Below are 9,436 nucleotides of genomic sequence, written 5' to 3'. Positions count from 1 at the left end.
AAAGTGGGTTGGCGGAGGGTTAGTGCCCCTCCCCATAAAACAACTAAAGTCAAACGGCCACCCCCTACGGTACTGTGGCGTCTGGCTATAGATAGACTGACAGAACGCCCTCCCAACCTCCTTTCTCTCCCTCAGATGAATAAAACCGTCTTAAAATAGCAAGAATATGAAATGCAGTACTGGATTGAAGGTCCTGTAATCACGTCGGTTGAGGAAGCTTCCTAACACATCTTCTTAAGCGACTTATTTTGCTTATTATATGTTACTCTAAGCTTTTGTGTTGCTTGAATCTTTCGAATACCCTAACATATCTTCCTAAGCAATATATTTGGCTTATTATGCGTTATTCTAAGTTTTTCTGTTACTCAAATCATTCGAATATCATCATACTCTCCATAAGGTAAAAAAAAAAATGATACTACCCAGCCAGATCCAGGAATAAATAGTCGAGGAAGAGTTTTTAGGCGAAAAAATTCTACCGAAAAAAAAAAAGTAATAATGAGCGACAGTTAACACAAATTTCACCTGTCGTTTCCAGTTTTAAGTTTTAAACAATGTGAAAATTATCTCCCACCAGAAACACGGTCCAACTTTTTTTTTTTCATCCAAGGAAGAAGGAATCAAAGGCCAGAAGCCCGTAAGATCCATCCCTCCACGAAATCAAAACAGAAACAAGATAACAGAGAGCCAACTTATTTGTACCATACTATTAATTTTGAAAAGGAAAAGGAAGCAGCATGAAATAGAACGTACTCAACTCATTTATGGTAATATGAACGAAGAATTGAGAGAAATATTGGCTAATGACTCAGTGACCTTATGGTTTTACGGACTGCCAGATTCAGATTTCGTGGATTCAGTTTTTCGAAATGTTGTATAGAGAAGGCATTAGTTAGGTGAGGTTAGGTTAGGATTAAACCGGAAGTCCTGATTTCAAAATATAACACTACCGCTATACAACATTTCGAAAAATTTTATCCATGTTATCTAAATCCGTCAATCCGTGGAATTTAATCCGTGAAATCTAAATCCATCAATCCGTAGAATTTAATCCGTGAAATCTAAATTCGTCAATCCGTGGAATTTAATCTGTGAAATCTAAATCCGTCAATCCGTGGAATTTAATCTGTGAAATCTAAATCCGCCAATCCGTAGAATTTAATCCGTGAAGCCTAATTCCCGCAGTCCGTAATATTAAATCCGTGAAATCTAAATCCGGCGATCCGTAATATTAAATCCGTGAAATCTAAATCGGCAATCCGTAAAATCACAATGGCAATGGCTCAGGCACTTTCGCAGCAGCTGTGTTGACCTGCTGAAGAAGAGATGACGTAGGCAAAGAATTCGAGTTCGCCTAAGAAAAATTAGCTTACCTTTAGATCATACCTAAAACATAAATTAATCCCATGTGAGACGAACTTCTGCTTTATCAGATGAGGGAAGGGTATGTTCAATTGTCTTAGAATTAAGAATGTTAAGTTTTATGTTGGAATGAGTTGCGTAAAGCTAGGTTAAGTTTATTAAAATTACATAAGATTAGACTGGGTTAGATTAGCTTAGATTAGGTTAGATTAGGAAAGGTTAAATAAAGTATGAGTATAATGAAGTGTGCTGGATTAGGGATTGCGTTAAGATGTAGTAGTTTAGGTTAGGCAGAGTTAGAATAGGTTAGAAAGACTGGATTATGTTTGGTTTCGGTAGAGTAGTGAAAGTAATTTGTCAGTAGCTCTTCCCGTAATTCAAACATTTAGGTTCGGATTAAGATGACAAGAGGGTTCGTTGCACATCCCTGGAGATTTATTCAGTGTATTACACCATAATGTTTTCTTCTATGTTCTTCAGATCGTTTTAATATGGACACAGTTTCAATATAAAACGTACAAGAGGATAGTGATATGTATTATACAAAATAAACCGCCATGGAAGAGGTGTTTAGTAATCTCCAGTCACACCGAATCTGCCGTAGACCTTCGCGCTTGAAGGTGGTATGGGTGTGACCTGAGGCTCGTGTTCTCGTAAGGTAAGGAGGCTTCCTCACACCTTTTCTTTATCGATTTATTTTTGGATATATATTTTTTTTTTTATGCGAGGAAGAAGGAACCAAAGGCCATGAGCCCGCAGTAACAGTTCCCTCAAGAGAAAAACAAAATACAACAGAGAGCCAAATTCAAGATCCGATCATTTTGAGATGCCTGGACACACTACGTTTGAAAGACTGGAGATCATAGGCAGGAGGAAATACAGACAGAGGGAGACAGTTCCAGAGCTGACCTGCTGCATAAATGAAAGACTGGGAGTAACGGTTAACTCTTGCATTAGAGAGTTGGACAGAAAAAGGATGAGAGTTTGCTGCCAGACGGGTGCTACGCGCCCGTCGTAGAGGTGGAGGAATGCAAGCAGACAGTTCAGAGGAGCAGTGACCATTAAAGTAGCGATAGAAAAGAGATAAAGATGCAACAGTGCGGCGAAGAGACAGAGGTTGAAGGGAGTCAGTAAGAGGAGGAGAGTTAATGAGACGAAAAGCCTTTGACTCCACCCTATTGAGAAGAGCTGTATGTGGGGAGCCTCCCCACACATGAGAGTTGTACTCCACACAGGGGCGGATAAAACCCCTGTATAGAGTCAACAATTGTGCAGGGGTAAAGAAAGAGCGGAGTCGGCTTAGCACACCCAATCTCTTGGAAGCAGATTTTACAAGAGACGTAATATGATCTTTCCAAGATAAGTCCCGAGTAAATGAAACCTCAAGCATGTTCAAGGATGATGCAGGATTAATCTGAATATTATTAAACATTAGTGGGTATACCTGTGGAAGATTTTGTCGGGTTGATAGGTGTAAGAACTGAGTCTTAGATGCATTAAAGACAACCATATTATTTTTACCCCAGTCAGAGATATGAGCCAAGTCAGACATTAGGTGTGCCATAGCCTCATCCCTTGTTTCTTGAAGTAACTGTTGAGATGGGCGTTGCGGGAACCGAATGGAAAGGTGAAGGGTGGAGTCATCAGTGTATGAGTGGATAGGGTTAGATGTACAGCTTAGAAGATCATTGATGAATAAAAGGAAGAGAGTTGGTGATAGGACAGAGCCCTGAGGAACACCACTGTTGATAGATCTAGGAGAAGAACGATGGCCGTCTACGACAGCGGCTATAGAATGACCAGAAAGGAAGCTAGCGATGAAGGCACAGATAGAAGGATAGAAACCGCAGGAGGGCAGTTTGGAAATTAAAGATTTATGCCAGACTCGATCGAAAGCCTTTGAGATGTCAAGTGCAATGGCAAAGCTTTCGCCAAAGTCCCGAAAGGAGGATGACCAGGAGCCTGAAAGGTAGGTGAGAAGATCGCCAGTGGAGCGTCCCTGACGGAACCCATACCGACGATCAGAAAGAAGGCTGTGATAGGAAAGATGCCTTAAAATTTTTTTATTAAGAATTGACTCGAAAACTTTTGAAATACAGGACGTTAGAGCAATTGGACGATAGTTGGAGGGTTGGGAGTGGTCACCCTTCTTTGGGACTGGCTGAATGAGAGCAAACTTCCAGCAAGAAGGAAAGGAACAAGTTGACAGACAAAGGCGAAATAGTTTGCCTAGGCAGGGTGTAAGCACAGAAGCACAGTTTTTGAGAACAACAGGAGGGACCCCATCAGGCCCATATGCCTTGTTAGTACTGAGGCCAGTAATGGCAGAAAATACATCAACTGAAGAAATTTTAATGTCAGCCATGAGGAAGTCAGAGGGGGGAAGTGATGGAGGAACAGCACCGGAATCGTCTAAGGTGGAATTGGAGGAGAAAGTCTGTGCGAAGAGATCTGCTTTATCAGTAGAAGAAATAGCTACAGAACCATCAGAGAAGAAAAGAGGAGGGAAGGTTGATGAGGTAAAGTTGTTAGAAAGATTTTTGGCAAGGTGCCAGAAGGAGCGGGAAGAATTCGAGTTGGAGAGTTGAGAGCATTTAGTATGGATGAAATTATTTTTAGTAGACCGAAGAACAGACTTAGCACGATTCCGGGCAGAAACGTAAAGATTATGTGATTCAGGGGTGGGTTGGCTCCGGTACCTTTTGTAGGCCTTCTCCTTGTTGCGGACAGCATTAGAACAAGCGTGATTAAACCAAGGCTTTCTTGCATTAGTCAAAGGATATGAGAAAGGAATGTATGCTTCCATGCCCGAGAGAATAACCTCCGTAATGCGCAAGGCACACTCAGATGGCTCACGGCCATGGAAGCAATAATCATTCCAGGGAAAATCAAAGAAGTACTGCCTGAGGGCCTCCCGGTCCGCAGCTCCAAAATGCCAGAGACGACGTTTCCCTGGAGGGTCCGCAGGCCGTACTGGAGCGATAGGACAGGTTAAGGTAATAAGGTTGTGATCGGGGGAGCCCAACGGAGAGAAAAGATTAACAGAGTAAGCAGAAGGATTAGTTGTGAGGAAGAGGTCAAGTATGTTGGAGCTCTCTCCAAGGCGGTCAGGGATACGGGTAGGTTGCTGTACAAGCTGCTCTAGGTCATTAAGGATAGAAAAGATGTAAGCTTGTTCACCAGGTGGATCCGTGAAAGGAGAGGAGAGCCAAAGGTGGTGGTGAACATTGAAATCTCCAAGAATGGAGATTTCAGAGGAAGGAGAAATGGACAGAATGTGTTCCATCGTAGAAGTAAGATAGTCGAAGAATTTTTGATAGTCAGTAGAATTAGGGGATAAGTAAACAGCACAGATATATTTAGTCAGAGAATGACAGGAAAGCCGAAGCCAGAGAGTGGAGAATTCAGAAGAATCAAGTTCAGGAACACGAGAGCAAGATAAGTCGTTGCGTATGTATACACAACAGCCACCTTTGGCTTTGAAATGAGTATAGAGAAAGTAGGAGGATACAGAAAAGGGTTTGCTGTCAGTTGCCTCAGACAGCTGAGTCTCCGTTAGAAAAAGAAGGTGAGGTTTAGAGGAGGAGAGGTGGTGCTCAACAGAGCGAAAGTTAGATGAAAGGCCGCGAATGTTGCAGAAATGAAGAAGAAGAGAGTCAGACAGTGGTTCCAGGCACCTCGAGTCGTCACCGGGAGAGGGGCAGATGGCGGGGGCATTTATGGTCCCCCCCCCCCTGGGGACTCCGAGGCTGGGTGAATTGACGCCATTTTGGTGAATTTTGAATAGGAAGTGTAGTATGTACTGTGCATGTAGTTTGGTGAAGATAGATAGAGAAGTTTGTACTGGAGAGCATGCTGGCCTACTCACTGTGTAAATGAGACACTGAAAAAGTTCAGCAAAGGGGGATGGTCAGGAACTAGTCCTGAGGGCTGATGAAACGGGAGCTCCAGCACTCCCTGTCATCAGCTTTCCATCCACCTCGGGAGTACTGCCCTGCTCGACTGGTGCTACAGTCTACTCCTCTATGGTTAATGTTGTTTGTACATTATTCATGCAGAGTATGGCAATGGTAGAAGGATTTACATAAAACAGAATTAGAAAGGAAGATGTAATAAACAAAATAAACCGCTTAGGGAAACGAATTACGGAACTTCCTTAACTGTTGAAAATACGGGCCCAGCTATTGACTACGATTGCTGTTGTTGCTTAACCTCGATCTGTCTGGCCGTGCAAACCACTTGACCACAAGTAACTGGTTCTGTGGGGCCGACCTACAGGTGCACTACAGCTCATACACGTGTAAGAACTGGCATCCCTCTTGTGATAGACAGCATCTCATCAGGGTTGGAACAGGGTCCTTCCCAACGGAAAGCAGCAGAGAAATATGAGGATGTTGACTTTTGGATGGACGCCGCATATGCTTCGCTACATTCAAGGTTCACAGTGCTGCCGCTTGTAGGCTCCTCACCAACGCATTCTTAGTTTTTTTTTTTTTTTTTTTTTTTTTTTTAATGCAAGGAAGAAGGAACCAAGGACCAGAAGCCCGCAAAAACGTTCCCTCCAAGAAAAAACAAGATAAGAGAGCAAAATTCAAGATCTCTTCATTTTGAGATGTCTGGATACATTGTGTTTGAAAGGCTGGAGATGGTAGCCAGTCGAAAATACAGACAGAGGAAGACAGTTTCAGAGCTGACCTGCTGCATACATGAAGGACTGGAAGTAAAGGATATCTGCATGTGTCTGGTAGGCATGGAAAAACACACAGAAGGTGCTGGTGGTTAACATACTTTGAGACAATAAAGACTATTGCATAAATAAACCAGTTCACATATTATATTAATCGACAAATAAATAACTAATCAAAATGTACAGACCTGTGGCTTATAGTGGCATTAAAGTGATTGGGTAATATATGGACTTACACATGTTTTAACAGAAAATGCCTTTATCACTTGATAAAAATCCTTGTCCTGGAGTACATCATGTTCCATAAGCATTAGTGACAGGTTTACGTATCTCTTGGGGGAAGAGAGTTTATCAGAGAAAGATTTTTATATATTGTAGTTTGGAAAATGCTCTCTCTCTCTCTCTCTCTCTCTCTCTCTTTCCATCAATTTGTAGCCGTAAGACTTGGATAAATGCTTTGAAGTGCGTTTGGAATATTGTTTTTGGTATCTGATCACTAATTAGTCTGAGCATAACATGTGTCAAGACTCGTCTGTTGTTTCCTGGTTGACAAAAGTTCTGCTAGAAAATAGGGAAAGTGAAATCTCTCTATCAATGTGCTAGAAGGTGTTTGGAGAAATACACTGGGGTGGTTTGACCATGTGGAAATGATGGAGGGTGAAAGACTAACGAGGAGAGTGTAAGTGATGTCGTGAGAGAGAGATTGAAGGTGAGACAGAGGATGAGATGGAGGGATGGAATGAAGTATATGAGAGAGGGGGTTGTGAACTGGGGGGATGGAGAGTGAGAGACTTCAGAGAAGAGTGTGAGTGAGGTGAAGGGGAGGAGAGGGAAGGAGAGACCGAGGGTGAGATGGAGGGATGGAGTAGAGAGATATATGAGAGAGGGGTGTTTGAGTTTCGGGGGATGGAGAGTGATATGCAACAGAGGAGAGTACATAATGTGAGTGAGGCGGAGGGGTGGGGAGAGGGAAGGGGAGACCGAGGAGGAGATGGAGGGATGGAGTGGAGAGGCGTATGTGGGAGGAGGTGTGAGTTGGGGGAGAGTATCGTAATGGCAGGGGACAGGGCGACATGGAGGCGAATTGTCTGTGGCCACCCCTTACAGGATTAAGGCGTCTGGGTATACAAAGATGTTGTAGATCAATGTTAACCTATGTTCAACTGCTTTTTTGTTGTATGGAAAGGAAAAAAAAAAAAGAAAAAAAATGGAGATCAACGTGAAGGGCCCGACTTTTTTTTTTTTTTTCCCCCAAGCAGCTGTCTCATTCACCGCAGAGTTAATTTGTCTCTGTGGATATCTTAATTTAGGTATGATCTGGTACTCTGTCAGTAATTTATATATACTGTTCCACATAACTGGCTGCAGTTTAAATTCTAGTTATCACATTCGTCTTGCAAATGTTTTAAAATATATACAAATCACGTCAGAAAACTGACATTCTTATCAGAAAATCACGGATGCATTCTCATTGTCCTGTGAGGCTCCGTGTCACCTCTCCTCTACCAATATATTTTTTCTTGATAGTACTCATAAGTATGTAAGTATGTAACTATTAAATACAAGGTGACTCGTAAATTCTGGTTCACTTGAGACTCGCCAAATGTACATGCTGTGTTGTGGTGATGGCCAGGTCTGCTGGTGTGGGCATCGGTGTGGCAGTGAGAGTAGGAAATGAATAAATGATGCAGGATAAACACTGATAACGCTGACAGTCTGCTGGTGTGGTCTTGGATGTGGCAGTGGAAGTAGGAAATGAATAATAATGCAGGATAGACACTGGTAACACTGACTGTCTGCTGGTGTGGGCGTGGATGTGGCAGTCGGAGTAGGGACTGAATAAATGATGCACAACTGACACTGATGACGCTGACTTTAATATCTTGTAACAGCTTAGCACTTCAAGATGGAGAGATGGCAAGTTTATGCCAAGTTAAAGTGAACTGGGTATAATGCTCGTGTGTAGCAAATAACAGACATACACACACACACACACACACACACACACACACACACACACACACACACACACACCTTGTCAGATGTAAATCTGCCAACTCCAAAAGACTCCCTCTCTCCCCCACAGAAAGGAGACAGTCTGACAGAAAGGTGATAGCCTGGCCCAGGTACACATAAAACCTCGAACAAATGTGAGAAAAAGAGTTCGTTATTCTTTCTCTCACACATTCACTTCCTGCCGTAAATAATTTAAGTTTTTCATCTCCCTCCTTTGCCATATGTATTTTTTCACTTTCTGCCTTGTAATATTTTTCACACATTTATTGACTGCCGTAATATTTTTTTTTTTTTTTTCTGTCCTCTTATTTTTTTTTCTCACTTTTGACTTTCGTATCTTGTTTTCACTCAGTCATTGTCTGCCGGAATGTTATAACTTGTTGGTCTCCCTCATTTTCTTTAACTGTCTTTTTTCTTTTTTTCTCTCTCTGCCTTTCGTCTTGTTTTCACCCTCTGGCCTCTCCTTCTTCATTTTCTCTATGTTTTAATTTTACCTCTTTTCTGATGTCGTTTATTTTCATTCTCTGATGTTCTTCTATTTCACCGTTTTTCCCTTGTAAGTCACTGTTCTTCATCCTTCTTATATATGATGATTTTACACTCACTCTTTCGTCTGCATATTCTTTCTTTTCTGTTCTTTTTGTTTCTTCGATTTTGCTGTCACTCTCTTGTATTTTCCTTATCTGTGTTCTCTTTCTCCCTGTCTTGCTGCTACTTATCTTTTTTGAAGTTTCTCTCCCTTAATTTTCATCATTTTCTCAGCACCTTGTTTTTCTACCCTTTTCCATTCTTACTTTGTTTTTGAGTGTTTATAGTTTCAAGAAGAATTACTTTCTCTTTTAACAGTTTCCAAGCCCATACCAAGGTTCTGCCGCAGGATACTTTGTGTTAGAAATATTCACTTTCCTACTTTTAAATGTTACCTAGCAAGTTTCTCATTTAAGTTTCTGTGCAGTGTCTATGTAGTGTACGAGAGTCTGAAGCGAATTCCTCTCTTAGTCCCTTTTTTCCGTGGCCCAGGACGCACCCTACAGCCTCTTCCTGTTAGACATGGTGGAAGGTAAATTTTGCTGTCCTTTTTTTTTTTTTTTTTTTGTTCACCATTGTGCATGGGTTTAATAACGAATTAGGTTGGGGAAGTGATTAAAGTTAGATTTTTTTGCATGCCCATCCAAAACTAAGCTGATAAAGAAGTACCTCCTGGCCTATGAGTTTAAGGCCCTTTGATTCTTGAGAGAGAGAGAGAGAGAAAGAGAAAGAGAGAGAGAGAGAACCGTCTCACCCTTGAAGTTCCTTACACCGTCAACAGGAATGAGGTAAGTTCTTGCTTTCTAACTTAGCCTATCGCTCTTGACCTGACCTAAACTCTAG

Source organism: Coenobita brevimanus, chromosome 3 (genome assembly GCF_032717465.1).
Source record: "Coenobita brevimanus isolate Jiangsu-jjx chromosome 3, ASM3271746v2, whole genome shotgun sequence".
Lineage (NCBI taxonomy): Eukaryota > Metazoa > Arthropoda > Malacostraca > Decapoda > Coenobitidae > Coenobita > Coenobita brevimanus.
This window is presented reverse-complemented; position numbering follows the sequence as displayed.